Below are 25,123 nucleotides of genomic sequence, written 5' to 3' on the forward strand. Positions count from 1 at the left end.
TACAAGACTTGTCCAAGGTCACATACGTAGTATTACAGGCAGTATTTGAACCCAGGTTCTCTGAATCCAACATCACTGCTTCTACTCCCTCCTTTCTGCATTGTATTCTTTTATCCAAAATGAGAATGCCCATTTCATTTAGCCAATTCCTACATATTCTCACAGGTCCTCACCATTTTGTTAACTCTGCCAGTCTGATTATAGGTTGGCTTTATGTGATGGAGTGGGAAACACCAACCTCCCTCCACCCCTAACTGATGCCCATTGTCTCACAGACTACTAGCCTGCCAAACTACCTGGAACAGGTCCCTTCTCCCAGTTCTGCTCAATCTGCAAACTAAAGTAGGAATAGTGAAGGATAATATATCCAGTGCAGCACAAAGGTATTTACTGTAACTTTGGAGGGTCATTAGACGGTGGCTGCTCCCATATTCCTCACTTTCAATGAGAACACAGTTCTTCCAGCCAACAATGCTTGGAAAGGGCTCTGTTCTACTCCAGATTTGTATTGGTGGAGAAACCTTTCATGTCTGAACTTACACTCCTGCCTTCTGTTCATGGCATCGCCTCCTGATACTGATGGCATCTGTGAGCAGGCAATTAAGACTACCAAGCCACTGATAGCATGTGGACCCATAATATTGTTGAAACGACAACAGATGGTGGAATTGTCAGTCTCTGATGCCCCTCAAAACGATCCTTTCCTGCAAACAAAAGAGCAGCAGGGTAAGATGCCAGAAGAGGAACATTATGTGGTACCAACTTGGAGGTATGTGCCAAGCATGTGGCTCAGTACAGAGCCATTCTCACATCCAGGCCAATCTGATCCACCCAGCTGCATGGGGCTGTGCGGAGGGAGCTTTGGTGTCTGGGAGTCTGGGTTCAAATCCAAGCCCTGCCATTTAGATGTTGAGTAATGGTAGAAAGTCGGTCTCAGTTTCCTCCTTTATAAAATGAGAAGATTTGGACCAAATGGCCTCTGTGGTCTTTTCTAGATCCAGCTTAAAGATCCTGAACATAATGCTCCAGTGGCACCAGGAGAAAACAAAGAAGACCTCCAGTATGTTGGGTGGACCCTGTCTTACTCTCCCACTCCTCCACCATTGAGACCTTGAGGTGTGGAGAGGAGACACGGAAGAGAGTTAGTTACACAGGCTGGATGAGTATGGATGGACTGTGATCTTCATCTCTGGAGAGAACTCCCAAGTCATCGAGATTTGTGCATGAGTACTTGTGTGTACACACACACACACACACACACACATACACACACACACACACTCACATTTATATACAGTACGACCTCATTTTACACAACCCTTTGCAGAAGGAGAAACTCGCACCTAATTGCAAACCCCATTATTTAGTAAGTATTTCTTATACGAACATAGCCAGACTCTTTATGCCTTTTCTTCGGCATCTCAGAGCTCCCGGCATTACCACTCTTGTTCTTTGGGACCATTATTAATAACTAAACAGCATTAATGAAACAAGGAGAAGCACCGCTCCGCCACAGACATGACTTGTTACTCCAGACAAAGAGCGATGCCAGAAACAATGTAATGAGTCACACTGATGCTTCTCAGAGTGAGAATGAGCACGCATGGGCGAACTGCTGGGAGACCTGACACCACTTGGGAAAAGGGGGCAGGTTTAGCGCATGATTCAGCTATTTTACATCATGCAGCTTTCTGCCCTTCCTTTTTTTGATTGCCAATCACAGTGAGCTGAATTCACAGGTGTCGGGTTCATAGAAAACACATAAAACAAAAATATATGTATATGTGCATCCTATGTATATTGATAAAAATTACACATATATCATTGTGTGCACAGATATACACATAGGTACATATGCGTATACACACACTCACATACATCCACATATATACTCAAATACTTAACCTCTAATGTACCTGCTAGTTCTAAATCGATGATCCAATGATCTATGTTCATATGATATTATATAAACATACACATATATAAAATGAATAATTGAGTATGTTATAATTCACAATTATGCCCATTAGGAGATTATATAACACACTATTATATATACACATTATATGATAGATTGAAATTATATAATTTATGACCATACACTACATGGGTGTATAAGTATTATATATTATGACAAATAAAAGATGATACTGTCATGCTATAACATAATTTATAACATATTATACTAATAATAGGACATATTAAATTCAACTATTTATATATATACATATGTATATGTACACATATTTCTTGCTAAAGATACTAGAGTAATTTTCCTTTCCTTCTCCAGCTCATTTTACAGAGGAGTAAACTGAGGCAAACAGGGTTAAGTGACTTGCCCAGGGTCACAGAGCTAATAAATTTTTGAAGCTGGATTTGAACTCAGGTGTCCACTTGGCTTGACTTGGCACTCTGTCCACTTCACCACCTAACTGCCCAAAACAAAAATAAATGTATATTGGAATATGAATGTATATTTTATATGTAGGATGTCCCAAAAGCTTTAACAATTTAGAACAGCATTAAGTTTTGTAACATGTACTCATACCATAATGTGTGAATATGTGTGTCTATGTCTCTGTGTGTGTATGATCATAGATTTGGAGCTGGAAAGGACCTTAGAGATCATGAAGTCTAATTTCCTTAGTTTAAAAATGAGTAAATTGAGGTTAAAGAGATTTAGTGACTTGCCCAGGGTCTGAGAGTTAGTGTCTAAGGTCCGATTTTAACTTGGATCTTTTTGATTTGATGTCCAATACTTTTTCTAGTTTATCATAAAAAAATTTACAAATGAGGGACTGAATCTATTGCTCTAAATTCCTATTTCAATTTTTCCAGGTGCAGATTTTTTGGTCTGAGAAATCAGGGAGAATAAAACAGGACAATGTCTCCTGTCTCCTGGCCACTGGTGGTTACATAAAGGGAATTCAGATAGAAAAAAAAGGCGCTCTCTCTCTCTCTCTCTCTCTCTCTCTCTCTCTCTATTTCTCTCTCTCTCTCTCTCTCTCTCTCTCTCTCTCTATTTCTCTCTCTCTCTCTCTCTCTCTCTCTCTCTCTCTCTCTCTCTCTCTCTCTCACACACACACACACACACACACACACACACAAGAGTGAGGACCTTTAAATACTGTCTGGATCATTTTGTGTTACTTGCATCAAGTCCCCAAACACTGCATTCATTACTGTTTAGACTTAGAGGATAGTTCAATTGCCTGTAGTTAAAATGATAGAATCATACCATTTTAGAGGTGGAAGTGACCTAGAGTTCACCCCTAAGCGAGATCCTTCATCACTCCAAAGAGTTCAGTGTTTAAGTATCCACACAGGAAAAACCAAGTGGATGAAGGATGTCTATTGTCCAGACTATGAGGAGCAGTTAAGTGACCAGCCAATAGAGCTCTTCCAGCAGCATATAGGTCTCTGCCAGACACTGGAGCTCAATAGAAGTTGGGCTCAAAATTGAGTACAAGGCTCTATTGCCTTCAGAAAATTGAATAGTGCATTAAATGGCCTCATGGTTCTCCTGGAAACAAAGATTCATCTTTTTAAAATAAGGGTTATACTCTCTGAGAGAAGTGAGTAAGACAGGGGAAGAGGGATGTTAACAGGGAAGCAAAAATTGGGAGTGAGAGAAGCGAAGGAAGAAGGCAGAATCAACTCCTTATTCCAGCTAAAGTGGAGTCTTGCTTGAACACATAAAGATGGCTTTTTAGGAACTCCCTCCTTTCTTAGGTTGGAAACCAATGTTCATACATAAAGCAATAAACACAATAAGAAAAACATATGTATGACCATGAGGCCAGACGTCTCATGGATCACCAAAGAATCATGCTATTTTTCCTAGTAATGTTGTCAATCGTCAAGGTCCTGTGACCTTTGACTGTCACCGACTCCTGATTTCTGGTGCCGATATACTTTCAAAGAGCAAAGATTCTGTTAAGGTTCCAACGTTTGCTGGCTGATCTTGTGATTGATTCATGATACTCTAATTCCCTAATTGTCTGGACCCCAAATCTCAAGAAGATGAAGAAGCTCTGCTGCCCAGCTTGGCCCACAAGACCCTTTAAGGGAGAACTCATTGGTAAATAAAAACATAATTTTATTATTTTTACATATTTTAAAAGAAACTAATAATTAAAATTTTATTTAAAATATTTAAATATCATTATTCCATAATTTAAATTATACTAATATAAGTTTCAATTTTATTTGCTATATTTAAATATCATTATTCTGTAATTTTAAAAATAATATAAATTTCAATTTTATTTGAATATTATTATTCTATATTTTAAAATAAACTAATAGAAAAAGACCCTTCAAATAAGAAAGCTATATCATTAATCTAACTCATGGTTGCTGTTCATCTTTTTGCCTTTGTGTTAAGATAAACTACTGACAGTGTTGTTAATAATTCTTCGGGGAAAGCAATTTACTAAATGTCTCCCTAGTACCCCCAGGGGAATTTGGTTATCTCATCTAGGTGAGCACTTTTCTCCAAGACTCACTCTTATTCATCATGGCCATAATAACTCACATTGAAATCTAAGGTGTCAACAAACCTGCACAGTGGGTAAGTGCTAGGATTACTACCCCCATTTGATAGAGAAAAGCAGAGCCTCTAAGAAGGTAAAGTGACTTGCCCAGGGCCTTACAGACATCATAAAATGACACCCTGCTAGCCATCTCTCCCTGCCTCTCCCTGTGCTCCATCAAACCTTTCTGCATGTCAAGGCTATTAGGAGAAAGGGTCAGTTGGTCCCACATGTAGTTCCAATATTGCACCTTTAACTGTTGGCTTTGGGAAATAGTTTGATATATCAGAATGAACACTAGATTTGGGATCAGAGGACCTGAGTCTTGTTTTGCTCTTTGTTCTCTTTGTGATTTTGAGCAATTTATCAAATCTTTCTGGGCCTCAGTTTCCTCATCTATCAAATAAAGTAGCTGGATTGATGACTTATGAGGTTCCTTTTATATTTCAATCCATAATCTCAATTTTAAAAGAAGATACCCCTGGGAGGGGGCAATATTTTATCAATACCCATAATGTTTAGACTTGGAAGGGACTTAGGAACAGAGAGTTGGAGCTGGAAGGACCACAGAGTCCATTTAATCCAATTTAATTTACTGATGAGTAAATTCAGACTTATGGAGGTCAAGTGACTGGAATTGAATACTGGCCCACTGACTCAGGAACAGGTGGATTTTCCACTATACTATATTGCTTCTAAGAGTTCTTGGACATCTAGTCTAACTTGTTCATTTTATAGATAAAATTGGAAATGACTTCCAAAGTCACACAGTAAGTAGCAGAGTGTAAATTCTAAGCTGTGACCTCTAGTTATCAAATACAATCTTCTTTCTTCTTGATTGAGCTGCCTTCTGTTGAGTCATGAGTACCTTGGCATCATCCATTCCTCAGATTCTTTCCTTACAGCACATTTTGACTGTGGGCATTAGGAAAGATGCCATTCTGAGCACGAAGAGATGCCAAGGAGGCACAGGAGGGCAAGAAACTCTTTGGCAATTTTGCTCTCCCTCAGATGGGACTCTGCCCTTGTGTGAAATATAGACTTGTTTTTAAGCTTTCTCTCTCCCTTTCTGTATTACCCTCTTTCTATTAAAGTGTCAAGACTGTTTTGGAAACTTCACATCAATATTTAAATAGTCTGAGGACCTATGATTTCATCTAAGGAGTCTTCCCTCCAGACTTCTATAGATGGTCTTTACTTTAGAGTTTAGTAAATAACGACTTATAAAGAGGGACCACAACAAAAATCCATCTGTGAAATTCTCTGCAGCAAAATTATCCAGTGCAGCAAATTCTTCTGCTACTACGCAGAATGCATCCAGCCCAGTTGCCGTAGGCTGTGGGCCAGGAGGTAGAAATACTTCTCTGGAGTGAACTTTTGTTTCCACAGTACTCATTATAACAAGATGTGGCCTGGATCACTTTATCAGAGTCGTAATGGATATTGATTCATAGTTGTACTCATTTGAATATCAAATAGAATTCCATGTGGGGTGTATTACAGGGATCTGTTCGTTTTGTTTTATGGATTTGTTTTGCTTTGTAAAATGTAATTGTATTTTATTGTTGCTGTAATATGCACAAATTAAAGACCTCATTTGACTAAACAAGAATTGGCTTATAAATTATGGAGCATCCTCTCCCACCAAGAACCCGAGTAATTAGAACAAAATCTTAGCAAATGCTCTCCTTATAGGTTCTATTATTTGGGGGGCTGTTTGTTTCCCTACTACCTTTTAATTTGCTCAGCACCTAAACTATGGTAAGAAGTTTGGGGATTTCCAGAAAAAAAGCTTTTTGAATTTTGCTGAGGTCCATTAAATTGTTCTTCACCATGTTTCTGTATTCAAAATTTCAGAGTGAGTTGCCATGTTTGAAAACTGTTGCCTTGCTATAGAACCTTAGGTAAATCACTTTACCTCATTTTGCTCATCTGTCAAATGAAAGGTTTGGAACAGATGGTTCCAAAAGTCTTTTGCAGTCCTAGTGATTTATGACTTGCTATTTACTCCTCTGAGACCAGCCAGTTTCTCTTATGGGTAATAACTGAATACCAACCATAGTTATTTCATTTAATTAAGATGGCCTATGGTAAAGGGTTGATCCACTTAAGCAAGTATTTAGGGAAATAAATGGGTTCTTTAAGAAAAAAATGATTCTTGGGTTCTTTGAGAGGGATAGTGAGAAATACAGGGATATGGTGGATTTTGACTTTCAAATATCCACAGATTTTAAATTTAGGTTATTATGAAATTAGGAAGACAGTTGTGTAATTGATGGAGGACTAGGAGAGACAAAAGAGAGAGGCTAGATAGAGTAAGGGAAAGAGAGCTGGACTTAGAGCTGGGAAACTTGGGTCCAAATCCTTTTAGAATGTAAGTTTCTTGAGATCAGAGAATGCTAAATAGTTTTGTCTTTATACCACTAGTGCCCAACACAGTGCCTGACATGTGGTAAGCTTTATGTTAATGCTTATTGATCAATTTGTGAATCTATAGTTCATACTCACGGTGGGAATATGGTAGATCACTTTCAATAATATTCCTTTCCTGATTCCTGTGGTATTAGTGCCTAGACTCCACCCATGAGCTTTATTTATTTTTAATTTAAAAACCTCACCTCCCATCTTAGATCAATACTGTGTATTGGTTCCAAGCAGAAGAGTGGTAAGGGCTAGACAACAAGGGTTATGCTCATAGCTAGTCTGAAGCTCATAGCTAATTTGAACCTAGGGCCTTCCATCTCTAGGGCTGATTCTCTATCCACTGAGCCACCTAGCTGCCTCTTCCTGTGGTCTTTATTGATTTTGTAAATAGCTTACTTATACTTATGTATTTTGAGTTTGTCTCCTTCAATAGAATATAAGTTTCTGGAGGGCAGGGACTCTTTCATTTCTTTCTGTGTATCCCCAGTGTCTGATACACAGAAGGCACTTAATAAATATTTGTGGATTGATTGATTTGTGAAACTAAGGTTCAGTTCATCCTAAAATCTAAGAAACTAAGAACTAGAGGTGTGTGTGTATGTGTGTGTGTGTGTGTGTGTGTGTGTGTGTGCACGCATGCGCTCTACCACAAAGGGTAGGTCCTCATCTATATTAAGAATATGGCCCCTTTACTTCTTTACTAGCAGCAATGCAATGACCCAAGACAATCCTGAGGAATTTATGAGAAAGAATGTATCCACATCCAGAGGAAGAACCGTGGGAGCAGAAACACAGAAGAAAAACATATGATTGATCATGTGGTTCGATGGGGGTAGGATTGGGGATTTTGACTTTTAATGGTCACTCTATTCCAAATATTAATGACATGGAAATAGTTTTTGAACAATGATACATGTATAACTCAGTAGAATTGCTCGTCTGCTCTGGGACTGAGGAGGGAAGAGGGGAGGGAAAGAATATGAATCGTAACCATGGAAATATAGTCTAAATAAATCAATTAATAATAAACAAAAAGGATAGAGCCCTTTAAGAGTTGAATTGATATGGAGACTAGTCTTATTGGACACATATACATGACCAGGAAGATGTGGGCAGTGAAATCCTTAAGTCTGCATGTGACATTCAATTCTTCCACGATGTAAGATGACAAATGGGGACAAAGTAGAGGACAATCCCATGAGACTCTGAGTGGGCAGAAAAATGAAAGGAGCAAGTCAATGCGAGTATGCAGAAGGTAATATATTTAGTGGGAAATTGTGCCAAACACATGGAAAAGATAAAGAGCCCTAAGCTGCCAACTGCAATTCAGGAAAGGAATTGAGGTTCCCCTGTCAATACTCTCTGAAACAAGGGCCCAAAGTACAACAGCCACCTAGAAAATCAATCCTTCATTGGCCATCATCTGCAGGGTGCAGGAAACTAAGGAGAAAATACTCCCTTCCCTTCAAACAAGCTGATGGCACAGCTATCAATGCAATGCTGCCTGTAGCTCTGGGCCCCCTACCTGAGTAAAGACACGATCAAAGAGGAAGAGGGTATGGAAGAGAGCAAACACAGTGACCCAGGGAAGTATTGACCATCATCAATGGGGGCTGGGACTGTGGGTTTAGAGCCTGAGAGGTACCTTCCTACCTGTGCAGTCTTGGGCAGGGCTCCACCTCTTTGTACCTCATTGTCCTCATCTGTAAAATAAAGGGGTTGGACTAGATGATCTTAGGTCCTTCCCAGCTTCAGACCTAGGATCTTTCATCCTCTGTGATTCTTTCTAGTTCAAATCCATGATCTTGTTTTTCTGTGATCATCTAGAGTAAGGCTCTCATTTTATAGATGAGAAAGGGGAGATTCCTAAAAGGTAAGAGACTTGCCCAAGGTCACAGTTACAAAGTAGCAAAGCCAAATCAACACTCTTTACTCTTTAAATCAGACAACCAATAAGAATTTATTAAGCCTCTCCTATGTACAATGCACTGTACCAAGACAAATATGAAACAATTCCTGCATCAAGGAACTTCCAATCTAGAAAAAAAAAGAGGTAAGGGACTCTATCTCCCCCCCCACACACACACACCTTCTCTCTCTCATATTACCTCTAGGATTCATTATAAACTCCTCTAGTTGTCATTTAAAGCCCTTCTCAATCTGGTTCTGACTTATATTTCCTCCTTATACATTCTTCCATACTCTGAAGTGACCTTGATGTTCCTCCAACAGGACACTGCATGTCCATCCTGGCTCTCCCCCATGCTAAGGATTCACTCCCTTCTTGCATCTAGTTTCCTTGAAGACTCATTGTAGGTCCCTTCTCCAGATGCTAGTGTTCCTCCCTCACAAATTATCTTGAAGTATTCTTTGACATGTTCTTGTTGTCTCCTGCCCCTTTCCTTCTAGAATGGAAGTTCCTTTGAGACAAAGAGTTTTGTTTTTGTCTTTGTATCTCCAAAACCCAGCACAGAACATTACACATAGTAGGTGCCTAATAAATGCTTACTGGTTTCCTGCTTTCTCCATATTATTGTCTCTTTAAATTGATCAAATGAACCAATATTTGTAAAGCACTTAGCCTGGTGCCTGGAATGTAGTAGGTGCTTATTAAATGTTTCTTCCCTTCTTTTGCCCTCTTTCGTATTCAGAGTACTTTTTTGGGTATGTCTTCCACTCCTTCTAAACTCCTACCTACCCATCTATTCATCATAGATTTGCTAACTGTTTAGAATGCATTATCTATTAAATAGGGCTCCTGCTAGAAGACATAAAAACAAGATGAAGGTCTCTGCCTTCCAGGAGCTGACAATCTGGCTGGAGGGATGGATGACTTCAAGCCATATTAGAAACTGAGATCTGCAACCTAGAAGAACAAAATGCTTTGAGATAAAAAAGCAAGCAATCACTTAAAGTTGGGCAAATGAATGAAAAAGGTAGCATTTGAGCTTGCCTTTGAAGGATGGCTCTGAGATAGATGAAGAGAGCCCAGGAGATTATTAGAGAACATGGATCTTTGGCCAGGCTGCACCACCCTCAGTCCTGCTCCCCAGACCTAGAATGTTCTCCCTTCTCCGAGCTGTTTCAGAGATTCCCTGGCTCGTTTCATGGCTGCTCAAAGGCCACCTTGTAAAAATTATTAATTGTTTGTTTGCTACATAAAAATTCCCATGTATCTCCCTCCTTCCCCTTCCTATTCCATACCAGAGATATAAACTACATGTTTACATACTCTATATATATATCGATGCACTATATTTGTATTACATATACTATATTATTTTATACTTGTATATTACATATACTTTATTAAACTATATGTTTACATATAAAACTACGCCTTGCTTATTTACAAGAGGCCCCTCTTGATCCCTTCAGGTGTTAGTACTGTCTCTCTCCCAAAAAGGTCCCTTTGAAGTAATTTTGAAGTGGTTTTCTATTTCCTTTTCTATGTACAAGTTGTTTTCCTCCAGTAGAATATAAGCTCTTTGAGGGCAGGGACTTGTGTTATTTCTGTTTTTCTGTCTCTAACATTTAATACTGTGCCTGACACCCTGTGGTGCTTAAAGCATATTTATCGAATTGATTTGAAAAGAATCAAACTGAATTGAATTGAATCAAAAGGAATATAGTAGAATCTTACTGAAGATATTCTGAGCAGAATAATAATGAGCATAACAGTTATGTTGTGTTATGTTATGTTACATTATATTATATTATACTATACTGTATTGTATTACATTATATATTATTATATTAATTATATTATATTATATTGTGTTATATTGTTATATTGTGTTATATCATATCATATCATATTGTGTTATATTGTTATATTGTGTCATATTATATCATGTCATATCATATCATATCATAACATATCATACCATCATATATTATATTATATTATATTATATTATATTATATTATATTATATTATATTATATTATATTATATTATATTATATTATATTATATTATATTATATATCATATCACATCACATCACATCACATCACATCACATCACATCACATCACATCATATCATATCATATTATATTATATTATATTATATTATATTATATTATATTATATTATAGTATAGTATAGTATAGTATAGTATAGTATAGTATAGTATAGTATAGTATAGTATAGTATATCATATCATATCACATCACATCACATCACATCACATCACATCACATCATATTATATTATACTATACTATATTATATCATATCATATCATATCACATCACATCACATCACATCACATCACATCACATCACATCACATCACATCACATCACATCACATCACATCACATCACATCACATCACATCACATCACATCACATCACATCATATTATATTATATTATATTATATTATATTATATTATATTATATCATATCATATCACATCACATCACATCACATCATATTATATTATACTATATTATATTATATTATATTATATCATATCATATCATATCACATCACATCACATCACATCACATCATATTATACTATATTATATTATATTATATTATATTATATTATATTATATTATATTATATTATATTATATTATATTATATTATATTATATTATATTATATTATATTATATTATATTATATTATATTATATTATATTATATTATATTATATTATATTATATTATATTATATTATATTATATTATATTATATTATTACATTATATTGTAAGGACTGGGGACCTAGGACTGAGATACTTTGGCATTTGACCACTGATCCAAAAGGACCCATCGTGACTCATCTAAATCTTCTCATTTCATCCCTTCTTATCTATGGTTTTCCCATAAATCCTCCATAGAGGATAAAATAAGCATAATAATAACTAACATGACGGTGATGCTTTAAGGCTTATAAAGTGATATATATGTATATATGTTATCTCACTGGATTTTCATAGTAACCTTATAAGGCAGATGCCTATATTATCCCCATTTTTACAGATGAGGAAATAGATTGTCACCAGTTAAGTGATTTGTCCAGGATCACACAGAAAGAAAGAATTTGAAGTGTGATTTGAACTTGGGTCTTACTGACTTCAAGTCCACCATTCTATCTACTATATCTCCTTGCTGTCTGAGGGTTAAGCTGTGTATTGAAGGTCTTCCTCTGGTGTTTTTTTTCCCCTATTTGTTGGCTGTCATTGCAACACTTGGACTTCCCACCTTTTATTACCCATTCTGTTTTCATGATTACTTCCCATCCATTTCCATCATTTCCACTTCTCACATGAAAGTAGTAATTTTTACTGGCATACTACAGGCAATTTACACATAGCAAAAAGGTCTCTCTATTGATCTTTGGGGCACCTGCAATTTTCATTCTTCTTCTATCATGCTATTTTATCATTTGCACTTTTGTAGCATCATTGGCATTGTATATGATTGAAATAAAATGACACATCCCCCAAATTTGAAGGACTTCCAAGTGGAAAGCCTTAACCTTATTCTCAATCATTTCAAAGGGCAGAACACAGAAAAGTGATGGAAATTGCAAGAAAGAAAGGTTTTAGATCATTGTAGAGATGCATGTTCTTATAAACAAAGTAGTCCAAGAATGGGATGGTATTACCCTGTGAGGTGCTGAGCTCTCCATCTCTAGGATTATTCAAGAACCATCTGATAGTAATGTTTTTCAGGGAATTACTGCATTGGTGGATGGATAGTTGAGCTGGATGAGCTCTAGGATCCTGCCCATATCCTTGATATGAGCCTCATCCGATACCCTAAACCCAATGACCATTTGGAGTAACTTTGTCCCATAATGAAGCAGCATCAAAGACTCCGGGACTTCTGCAAGGTTTCCTGGTATCCAGGCATATGAGAACATAGCTAATAGATGGCTAAGCAAAGCCAGCGATTAACAAAACATGAAAGCAATAGTTCAAAGGGCTGGATATGTCAGGTAGATCATTTCTAATGAGATGCACTAGGATGAGGCCTGCTGGGAGAGAGAGAGAGAAGCAAAAATCAGCAATTTATGTAGAAGATTGTTTATACCTAACAGATCAATGAGTGAAGAGTTAGAGGTGACAGATACTAGTTAGAAAGATTTCTTCTCCCTTTGGGGGAAAGGGAGGGGTGGTGGAACTTTCCATTTTGGTCTCGAAAGAATTCTTCATGTCGTAACTGGAAGGAATCTAGTTTAGATGGACGAGGTCCCAGAACCCAGAATGTGCCCCCATGCTCCGCCAGTTTAATTTTTAAAAGCATCCAAGGCAGAAGTAAGGAAGGGATAGAAAACCTCTGCTGCAGCCAGCTGCAAACAATTACTCTTTAAAAACAAATCAGAAAAGCAGGCTAATTAATTTACAAAATGCTGGGTTTGCCAACAATGCAATAAAAATCCATCACCCTCAGCAGCCCCTGCCTTGCCATGGCTTTCCGTAAAAAAGAACATTTGCAAAGTTACCAAAATTAAATTGTAAAGAAAGGCACTGACAGGTGCATAATTCTCAAATACAAAAAGCATAGAGATTAGTGACAATTAAAGGAAAAACAAATTTATAATTTCAAATGTTACTTAATATCAGATTGTGTCAAAGTGAGCAGGTCTCATTCTATCAGATTTGCCTCCACCTTCTTAGCTGATCTCTGTGATTCAATTGAGATGTACTTTGAGCAAGTCTCTCAGTGCCTCAGTTTACCTGGGGGAAGGAAAATAGTACCCACTTCACAAGGTATAGGGAAGAAAGATTTTCAGATAAAAAGCCTGAGACGAAAGCAAACAGTTCTTCTTAACTTCCCATCTCAATCACCAATTTGTAAGCTTACTGCATCTGACGCAGAGGAATAGTAAATTACACAGCATCTCGGAGGAGGAGGCAGAGACCTCAAGAGCCACCCAGCTCAACCCATAACTGAAAGGCTTCCTTTCTACAACACATCTAACAAATGGCCATCCCTCAGCTATAATGGGGGGCTAGGCAGGATAGTGCCCTGAACTTGGAAGTCAGGAAGACCTAAAAATAAGGGGGTTGGATTCAATGACTTCCAACTTTAAATCTATGATCCTCTCCCACCCGCACCCCCAAAAGCAGCCTTTTCTATTTTGGGACAGTTGGCATTAAGAGGAAGTTTTCCAGTGTCAATTTGATTTTATCTACCACTTCCATGGCCTTTAGAACAAATTGTTCTCATCTGCCCATTCTTATATGTCCATTTGTCATTTAAAGCTCTTTACTCCATGATCCCTTCCTGACTCCAGGGAAGTCTTCATATGCCTGGAGTAAAGATTCCCATAACTCACCGATGGGTTTTAATGGCCATGAAAGAGGCTGACGTGGCCAATGAAGATGCCCAGGTCATCCACTGAACTCCTTTTGTCTTGCCCCTGGACTTCAGTGACTCTGGAAAAAAGTAAGGCTAATGACTTTGTTCAATGTTGCCTCACATAAATCCAATTCACACGTAGGTCAAGACTTTACCTTGTGATGCTACTGGTCCTACTGAAAACAAAGGACAAAAACATCTTCCACTTCTTGCCCTGGTTCTGCCCTCTGGGGGGAAAATAGAACAAATTGAATTTCTCTTTCAAATAGTTGAAGCTTAGGATGCTCCCTCCTCCACCCTCTCTGCCCCCTTATACACATGTACCATGTCTTCCCTTCTATCAGGCTAAATAACCCCAGTTTCTTCAACTGGAACTCAAGGCTCTCCATCATCCTGGTGTCCCACTTCTGGACTCTGTTCCATTGACCAACGCCACTCCTAAGCTGCTGTATCCCATAACTTAGAACATTATCCCAGATGTGATCTGACCACAGCCCAGGTCAGAGGCTACTTTTCTCTTCATTCCTGGAAGCTAGATCTCTCCTGGTACATCTCAAAGTTCAGGGAACTTTTCTGATTGTCATACCATACGTCAACCTGGTATTAAGCAATCAGTCCACCCGCATCTTGTTCAGATGCCAGACCCCACCTTGTTCTCATGAAGCGGATTTTTAGAATTCAAGTGTATAACTTAACACTGATCTTTATTATGTTTGGATCAAATATTAAAGCCTGCATTCGAGATTCAAAGCTCTTCACTTCATGATCCCATCCTGCCTTTCCCAGCCACTCTATGCTTTCCTACTCTTCATGAACATCACACTCCAGCCAAAGGGATTGCTTATTTTCTTATTTAAATTTGCTCATTTGTTTGTTACATTAAAACACCCAATTAACTCTCTCCCTCCTCACTTCCCATTAAAGAAGGCATCATTTGACAAAAACAGATATGTGTACATTAAACTATGTCTTACTTATTTCTATTTCTTAGTTCTTTCTCTGAATATAGACATACACAGGTCAACCTTCAAACAATATTTCTGGTGCTGCATATAATGTTCTCTTGGTTTTGCTCTTTTCACTCTTCAGAATATTGTATTTTTCCTAAATTAACCTTTTCATCATTTCTCATGGCATAGTGGTATTCCAACACAATCGGGTGCTACTACTTGTTTAGCCACTCCCCGATGAAAGAGGCATGCATGAAATTGATATGACAACGAAGAGAAGGACAGAATGGAGAACTGGCAGTGGTAGTACCTTATTGCCATTGGATCCAGGCAAAAGAGGAAATGATGCATTCATATTGATATGAATGATAAGGATAAACTTTTTTCTTAACTTCTAAGAAGAGAGGGGGGGTGAGGGATAAGGATTAAAAGAGTGAATCTTAGAAAAGCATATAGATAATAAAAAAGAGGGCAAGGGGATAAGGGAGGGAATGATAGAGGTTGTCTTATTATTCTTCACACAAGATCCTCTACCTCTTCCCCCTGTACTCTTGGCCTGTCTTTTCCCCATTTCTTAAATGCCCCCCTTCCCCACCACTCTGGAACCCTAGTTTCCTTCAAGATTCAAATCAAGGGTATCATTCTATACGAGGTCTTTCTTTATCCCTCCAGCTGTTAGGGGCCTTTCCCCATCAATTATTGATCAACAAACATTTATTAAGCCTTTGCTGTATCCCAAGCACTGTATCAAGTATGGAGATATCCATACAAAGAAGAGAAAAGTCTTTCTTAAACGAGCCTTATATCCTAATGAGAGAGACAACATGGAAGAGTGTATAAGAATATATAGGATCATGTCATTTCTTTTTTGCATATAGTGCGTATGTATCTATGCATGTGTGTGCCCATGTTGCCTCCTCTTAGTAGATTGTAAGCTTCTCCAGGGCAGAGATGACATGGTAAGTATTCATGAAAGATTTATTGATTGACCTGCATACTTGCCTTGGGAAAACCCAGTTTCTCTTGAATAAGCTCTGGGGGGAGGAGGGGGGATGGAATAACTTTTTGCACCCAATTTGTTTATTGATTTTTAAATGCTGTGCTCCCCCCAAGACTTCTGGTTTAGGGAAGTGGCAGTTCTCTATCCAAAGGCTGTCTATATCCCCATTCCTAATGCCCTCTCCTCTTGCCCTGCTTCTCCTCACTCAACTCCAGGTAAGGAATCTCTGATGCCCAGAGACTTCCAGGCTAGAACTCTGCAGCTTTATAAGTCTTAGAGTTCTCAGAAGTACAAAACCAAAGAGACTCCTGTTGGGGCGGGGTGGAGAAGTAGGCTGCTCTCTATTGCTTATATTCATTAAAGATTTTAATAGTAATATATAATAATATATTTAATTAAAACCATTAAGATAATATAATAAAGATGTTTATATTCATTATTTCTTTTGTTCCTCACAACAACCTATTTATATCCTCACTCTACAGATAAGGAAACTGAGACTCACTGGGATTTGCCCAGAGGCACATAGTTAGAAAGTATCTGAGATGGAATTTGAACCCAAATGTTCTCGACTCCATGTCCAGCATGCTAGTCAATGTATCTAAGTACAAAACATCTGGCTTGCTCTAATTCTTGAACTATCCTTATTTATGTGTGAAGGTATGAAATGAAGATTGACCCAGAGCTTCAAAGCAAGGCTTTCTATAGGCACTGATCAATCAATCAATAAACATTTGTTAAGCACTTACTATATACCAGGCAGCACTGCCTTAAATAATGGACATCTCTGCTTGTTTCCTTCTCTACCAGTCCTATTTTGAATACAGTCCCAATTTTGGAGGGGGAGAAATTCATGAATTCCCTAGTTTGGGAAGTGTCAAATGCAGGTTTCCCCCTTATTGTCCCTACATCCCCTCTCTCCTCCTTGATCTCTCAGCTTGGGGTTCCAATTCCCCCTTATCCCCACTACCTCCCTCCTCCAAGAATCTGTTGCCTTCTTCATTGACTGGCTTAGTCTAATTTCTCCTTTGAAACCAGGAGTCCGGGAGCCCAGAATGAATTGGACCTCAGTGGCTGCTGATGACACTTTATTTTAATATGGTCCTACCCAGCTCCCACTTTCTGGGGCAGAGATGCTGGATTTTCACCTCTGCTACACAGAGAAGCCCTTAGTCACCTCTTTACTGGAATCTGAACATCTAGATTCAGGGAAGAAAGCCTGAACCATGAAAATGAAGGTAAAGAAACAAACTCTAAAGGCTCTTTGGACAGAATGATTTGGAGCCATCCATGCTTTGGGAATTGATAAAGGTTTGCCTCCATTATAGACAGTAACACGTTAAAGTTGGCAAAACATTTCACAGACATTACCTTCTTTGATCTTCCCAACCACTCTGTGATTTAGGCACTACAGCCATTATTATACTCATTGTAAAGATGGGGAAACTGAGTCTCAGAAAGGATACACATGCTACAAAGAAAAAGATCATCTAATATAACACCCCCCCCCTAGTTTCACAGATGAGGAACCTGAGGCTTAGGGGTTAGGTGACTTGCCCAGAGTCATACAGGTCATAATAGCTCCCAAGTCAGTGTTTTTCTCACTTTGCCAAGCTGTGTCCATCAGTAACTTGATTCAAGCCATACGAGTTGGTTAGCATCTGAGACTTGGTGCTGCCCAACTCTGACCAACAGCAGTACTTCTATTTCATGCATACTGTCTGTGTGACCCTGGCAGATTACTTAACCCTTCAATTCTAAGACCACAAATTGCAAAATAGTTTGGGGTCCCCATTGTTAGGAGTTTTCTAGCCCCAAATTTGCTATCCCAATGAAATGACCAATTCGCAAATATATCAATATATTCACAGGAAAATTCTGTTTTCAGTTTTGAAAGTAAGTGCACCTACTGTGATAATCAGGGCTGACCAGTCACCTCCTCACTGTTCTAAAGAGATCCAGACCTGACTAGATCTGACAGGAAGGGGATTAGCTGATCTGAGGGTAGCTTTGGTGGAATGACAGCCACACTGGGGAGACATATCAAGCTTCTGTGATCTCTCCCACCTTAGAACTCTCCAACTACTGTGTCTATGTACCTCTCAGAGGCCATTGATTACATTCTGCCTGGGATCCTAGTTATTTGTGTACCTGTAGGGAAAAAATGACTCTATGGAGAGTCATAGAATGATATCACTGGAAAGAAATGGAACCCAGGAGGCCTTCTTCCCTTTGAAATCTTCAGCCGTGCTGACAGTGGAGCTGGAATTGAAATGCCATCTGTAGACAATTTAATTCAATTCAACTCAACCAGCATTTATTAAGCTGTGACTGAGTGCAAAGCATTGTGGGATCCTTGGGCATCAAAGGCACAGTTCAACAGAGCTGATAAACTGGCAAGTTGGAAGGGAGCTTGGAGGCTTCTGCTCCAACCTATACCCAAAGGGATTTCCACTAGAACCTCTAGGACAAGTGTCACTTTCTTCTTCAGTTCATTTTACAGATGAGGAAACCAAGGCACATAGGGTTAAGTGACTTGCCTATGGTCACCCAACCAGTAAGAGTCAGATGCCATTCAGGAAGATAAGTCTTCCTGACTTCAAGCCTGATACTCTCTCCACTGTGCCACCTAGTTACCCATCAATGCATATGTGTCTTATGGCAACTTCTACCTGTGGCTCCTGCTTTTTCCCTAAGGAGCCAAACAGGAAACGTGGAATCCTTACATGAGCTTTTCCAGATCAAGGGCCTTGTTTTTTAGCATATGAGTCCTTACTGATTATTTCACATAATCGATTTTCAAATGTTTAGAGACAGCTTGGACATTCCTGCTACTTGGAGAAGAGAAATGGGCTCAGAAATGTGTCCAGAAGGGATTTAGGGAAGTTTGAGCAAAGATGCCTGAGGAGAATGACTAGGAGAGAACAGGGTCACAAAATTCCAGGCAGAAGAGAGTAACAAGGAATAGAAGGTGATAAATAATGGCATTGGCTGCAGAAAGGTCATTTTAACCTTTGGCTCACTACTCAAGCCCAGCTACTTTTCTTTATTGAGGTAAATTTATTTTGATAATTGTTTTTCATCCAGATATGAATAATTAAATTTAGGGGGTTTGACTTGAATATAAGAATTCTAAAGTAATATTGTGGTCACCAATTAAAAATATTATAGCTCAAGTCAAAGGACTTTTAGTAGCTTTTATTTACAAAGAGGTGAAAAGAGTGAAAGTAGAGAAATGTAAGAAGAGGGTAGAGAAAATGTCTAGCCTATCACACTAAATGTTGCTCCAGTGTCTGGCTCAGCCCCAGCAGGGCTGGTTAACCCTCAGCCAGAGGACCTGATGATGTCTTTATACAAAGGTTTCACCAACTCAGCCTCCTCCAGGGGAAGGAGGCCTCTCCAGAACTAATCTCTCCAGAAGCCAGGAAGGGAAGGCCAGCTACTCACTTACCCAAGACCAAGTCCAAAGGAGAAGTTCCCGGAGCAATCCTCCAAGAGCCAAGGTCCCAAGTTAAAGCTGAGGTCACCAACCAAAGTAAAAAATTCGAGCCAAAAACTCAAGTCAAAGACCCCTTGGACAGGAAGTTCAGGAATTTTTATAGTTCTTTATCCACATCACTTCCTGTCCCTTCCTCCACTTTATAGGAACCAATTGTAGTCTTTTAAATTTGCCTAGCATTGCCCAGGGGCAGGGCAGTTGCCTCTGGGGTTGTCACCCACTTTTAGTAAGTGACTTGTGAACTCCCTTTCTTAGTGTTAAGTGGAGGTGTTTAAGCTTTTTGTTGATTAATTTAAAAATTGCTGATTGATAGAGAAAGAAAATTTGATTCACTCTTCACATATGCTTCATGTTCTTTTGGCATTGCCATATACCAATGGGTGTACATGTGATCCCTATAGCTATCTGTTCTCAGCTACCACCAAAATCACAGTATCTCAGCTTTGGGAGCTCAGAGGCCATATTTGTTATAAAAGAGATACTTTGGGGTTGGACTCAATAGCCTCTGAGGTTCCTCCAACTTCTGTGAATAAGAATCCCCTTTAGAATCAATCAAGTTGTCAATGAGCATATATTAAGAACCTACTATGTCCCAAATGCTGGGTATACAAATACAAAAGTCAAACAGTCCTGCCTTCAAGGAAACTGCATTCTACCAAGGGAAACAGTATGGATAGACTGGTGGACCAATAGACAGATGGATGGATAGACAGACAGACAGACAGACAAAATAGATAGATAGATAGATAGATAGATAGATAGATAGATAGATAGATAGATAGATAGATAGATAGATAGATAGATAGAATGGATGGATGGATGGATGGATGGATGGATGGATGGATGGATGGATGGATGGATGGATGGATAGATGGATGGATGGGTGGGTGGGTGGAAATAAAGTAAAATGAAATATTTAGAAAGGAAGGCACAGAACTGTCAATGGGGAGGGGTCAAAAATGAGTTGGTTCTAATTGTTAAGAGCTGTCCTCTAGTTAAGAAGAGAGATATGAACAAGAAATGTTGGTTTCATTGGTTTAGAGAACCCGTCGATGTAGAAACAGCCAGTATGAGGCTATCAGAGGCAAAACTGAAACCATAGTTTTCCTGGTTCTGAGGCCACTTCTCTGTCTTCTACACCAAGAAGTATTTTATCCTCTCCTTTCTACCTTATATCAAGGCAGACTTACCTCTCTGTTTCTGCCACCTATTACCCGTAGTTTGACCCCCTGGGTCCAAGCAAAATAAAACTTATCCCTCTTCCATATAATAATTCTTTGAATGAATGAAGACAGTTATGTTCTATTCCCTCCTGCCTCCCCCAACTCTATTCCACCCAGGTCCTTTAAACATCTGGAGTGATCACCATCCTGCTTGCTCTCCTCCAGATGTTCCCAAGTTTATCAGTGTTCTTCCCAAAATCTGGTGTCCATAACTGAGCACAACACTCCAAATAAGACCTAAGCCAAACAAATGAAGGTGCTGCTATCATTCTCTTTTCTTAAGAGCTCCAGGAATGGCTGCCTTTGGGAGTCATCCTTGGTCTTATAATTGGAAGACAGACGATAGATACTTTCCAACTGTCTATCACAAGATAGATTTCACCCCAAGGTAGGATTAAGTGTGAGATAAAAAATAGAACATGCTCTATGTACTTTCTACTTTGCTGAAAATGTGTTCTCCTTAGCATCTACTTGATTGCTCCAATTGTTCTTGCTCCTTAAATTACTTTGCATCTATTTATCTGTATACATAGAAATAGACCCAGCACCCCCTTTCCAGGAGAAGGTCTGCTCTTTGAGGACAGACTACTTTGGTTTTCTCTTTGTATCCTCAACGCCTGGCCCCATGCCTTACTCATATTGGAAATTAATTAATGTGTGTGAAATTGAAACAAATATTTAAAAGATTTGGCATCATTTTTTGTGCATTGTTTTCAATGGTCTGATCAGGGGCTCCCATGGCAAGAGCAAAGTGTTTTGAAAAATATTCAAAATATTCATTTTCAAATGATTATTCATTTTCATTTTTCATTCATTTCATTCATTCATTATTCATATTCATATTCAAAATATTATAGCAAGATCATTTATCATCACCACCACCATCGCCATCATCGTCATCATCTCCAGCAGCAGCAGCATTACCCAGAGAACTTTGCATTTGTCATCTCTGTTCTATAATACTCCATAAGATTCACGATTCCATTAGTGTTCCTTTCCCTTGATCGGCACAGCTTGCAGACTCTTTGTCTCCTGGGATCCTCCACATTCCACATGAACTGGTAGGGCTTAAGCAGTTTTTCACTAGGTGGCCAACTTCTTGATAATCCGTCACACTAAATTTTGCCAGAGTGTTCCTTACATGATAAGTGTTTCTGGGTCCATATTCAAAGTCTTTCTATTTCAGGAGGACTTGCCACATTTGGTTCTCTGTGGGCACAACCTTTATGAACTTGGTTCTCTTCTAGAACAACAACTAGGGTGAGGTGACCGAGGCTTTGACCAGGATATTGAAATGTACAGAGGCACACTTCAACACAACCGCGTTGCCTTCTTCTGGCCCCCTACTGCTGGGGTACATGATACTATTGTCTAGCCCAGGCTATGGGACATCAACTCCAGGGCTGAAAGAGATGATCCCTGTAGGATCTTCCCCCACACTGTGCTTTCTGCCTCCCAGCTCTACCCAAACCGTTTACCTTTTCCCTTGGTCTGGGCAGGAGTCTGGAAGTGATGGCTATACCATAAATGGATAGGACACATGGAACAGGGTCCCTCCCTCAACTCAGATTTACCTGGCTGGAGTAGTAGCCCATACAAAAATTAACCAAGTGCAATAAGTGTGGAGGGCAGCACTTGCCAACCCTGATGGGGTCATCGGATGGTAGAGAACTGTGTTTAACACACTCACTTTACAGATGAACCTCCTAAGACCCAGAGAGATCAAGTAACTTCTCCAGGATCACACAGCTACTCTGAGGTAGTCTTTGAACCCAAGTCTTCTTGATTTCAGTCCAGGCTACTTCCCAGAAGTGATCTGACCCCTCATCCAGTTCACTCCAAATTCTAGGGATAGATCTCCCAATAGTGAAAGAGTTATCCCAGTCTCTGCCCACTTTAAGCATCCATTTTGTAGTTTCTGCCTCAGTGGCTAAGATGTCTAATGATGATTCTGTACCTGTTAAATATCAGAAAGTCTTAGATGGAGCTTTTAAATAAGTGGGACTATTTTTTTAAAAGATCCCTAAAATGCTTTGCCCACACAGAACACCAGACTCAAAACAAGGGAGAGATGGAAGCTTGTTATCCCACTCCCCCGGCATCCACAGTCTAGCTGGGAATCCTTCCCCAAAGGAGGGACATTCACTCCATTCGATCTTTGACTTTTTTTTTTCCAGCTTTGTTTCATGTTGTTAGAAACTATTCCCCTCTGGGCCACAGAAAACAGAATGGCGGCCCCATTGAATACTTGAGAAAAATCACCCAAGTCACTGGTTCCCAACCAAGGCTGAAAGTTGACCTGGATTCTGATTCCAGAGGGAGGAGAGTCTCAGGGGCTCAAGCTCAGGAACTGTACCTAGGATTAATGATCCGCCGCATGTTGTTTAAACATGCATGGTCAATACATTATGCAAATGGCAGCCGGTAAAAGACATCCATACTTCCACCGCCCTGACAGCATCCCCTCATGGTTAATTCAGGCCTGAATGGGTAGCCTACAAAGTCAGCCAGTAGCTGCTAAGGCCTTCCTCTGGTTCCCAAGATGGCGAGAGGTGGAGAAGGAGCGGCCACCAGGAGGGAGTCATGGCGGCCGTTTCCTCCAGAGCCTCACTTTAAATGAAGCCTATCTCACTGGTTCTGAGACAGAGAATTTCCTTGATCTTTTGTATCTACCATCAACTCTGGGGTTTCTAGTGATGGCTCTCACCACCTTCACACCAATGAAGCATCAGGGGAGCCCTTGATAGAACCTTCAGATAACAAGCAATCTACAAGCGGCCCTATTCTATTCTACTCCTAAGTGGACAAGCATTGATTAAATGTTTCCTTCATGTGGAGCAAGGAAGGGACAGGTGAAAGGGAGATTCCTATTGTATTAAGGAGAAGGCGCTCAGTTTGGACTCAGAAGACCTGAGTTCAAATTCCAGATATGTGTGATTTACTAGTACCTTATGCTTCCTAAGCTACTCTGTAATGTCTCTGCAGTTACAGAATCTTCTAAGGTCAAATCCCACTTAATAGTAATGACAACTAAGCAGCAGGTTCAAAACCACAAAGACCTGGGTTCAGGTTCAAACTCTGAAACATACTGGTTTTGTTCTAGGCAGTTCTCTGAGACCATCGGTAATGAAACAGGTGGAAACCTGCATTGGGAGAGAAAATTTCCTCATATAAGAGTTCCCTCTGCCAATAAAATAATAGATTTAGGTCTTCATTTTTTTTTTTTGCTCTGATGTGTCCAACTCTTCATGAACCCATTTGGGGTTTTCCTGGCAAAGATCCTCAAGTGATCTGCCATTTCTTTCTCAAGCCCATTTGACAGATGAAGAAACTGAGGCAAACAGAATGAAGTGGCCTGTCCAGGATTACCCAACTAGTAATTATCTAAGGTCTAGCACTCGGGAAAATGAGTCTTTCTCAACTTCAAGTCTACTGCTCTATTCACTGTGCCACCTAGCTGCCCCCGGCCCTAATTGTTCTATTTATGTGGTACTCTAAAATATATATTCTATAGATAATTTTATTTGAATGTGGTTCAAATCAGAATTCTTTCCCTTTCTACCTGTGTTACCTTGGGTAAGTCACAACTTCTGGACTGCCTCTCCTCAGTAGATTATGAGCTCCTAAAGCACAAGAACTTTCTTTGGCCTCTTTTTGTATCCCCAGAACTTAGCACAGTGCCTGGTCCATCATAGTAGGTGTGTAATCAATGTTTATTGGCTGATTGATTAGTAAAATGAGATAATGAACCCCAAATCTCAAAGATCCCTTCTAGTCACACACCTGAAATATTATGGTAAGTATGATAGCTTTCAATACTGTTGGTGCCTGATAAATTCTTCTTGTAGTGAACCAAGTAACTAGAGAAAGTTACCATAGCCTGGAATCATAGGCTTAGAGCTGAAAGAGGTCTTAGAGGTCTACAAGTCCAACTCCCCCACCACCACTCCCTGCCATTTTACAGATAGGGAAAATGAGGCATAGGTCTACTAAGTAATGTGTCAATGATTTCTCCAGGCTAAACTACTCTTGTTAGGCATGGTTCAAATATCCTTTACCTAGTTTTTTCCCCTTCTCAGGAAACACTTCAGCTTTTCAGAGTCTTTTGTAAAAGGTCTGAGGCCAGATTTGAACCTAGGACTTCTCATCTCTAGGCCTGGCTCTCCATCCACT

The 25,123-nt window shown here is 39.3% G+C and overlaps 1 pseudogene; it reads left to right on the forward strand.

Moving 5' to 3' along the window:
• Window positions 1–557: 557 nt before the first annotated feature.
• The window catches only part of LOC100617445 (tRNA:m(4)X modification enzyme TRM13 homolog), a 95,024-nt pseudogene continuing 70,458 nt past the window's right edge, over window positions 558–25,123 (forward strand).

The sequence above is a fragment of the Monodelphis domestica genome, chromosome 5 (assembly GCF_027887165.1).
Source record: "Monodelphis domestica isolate mMonDom1 chromosome 5, mMonDom1.pri, whole genome shotgun sequence".
Lineage (NCBI taxonomy): Eukaryota > Metazoa > Chordata > Mammalia > Didelphimorphia > Didelphidae > Monodelphis > Monodelphis domestica.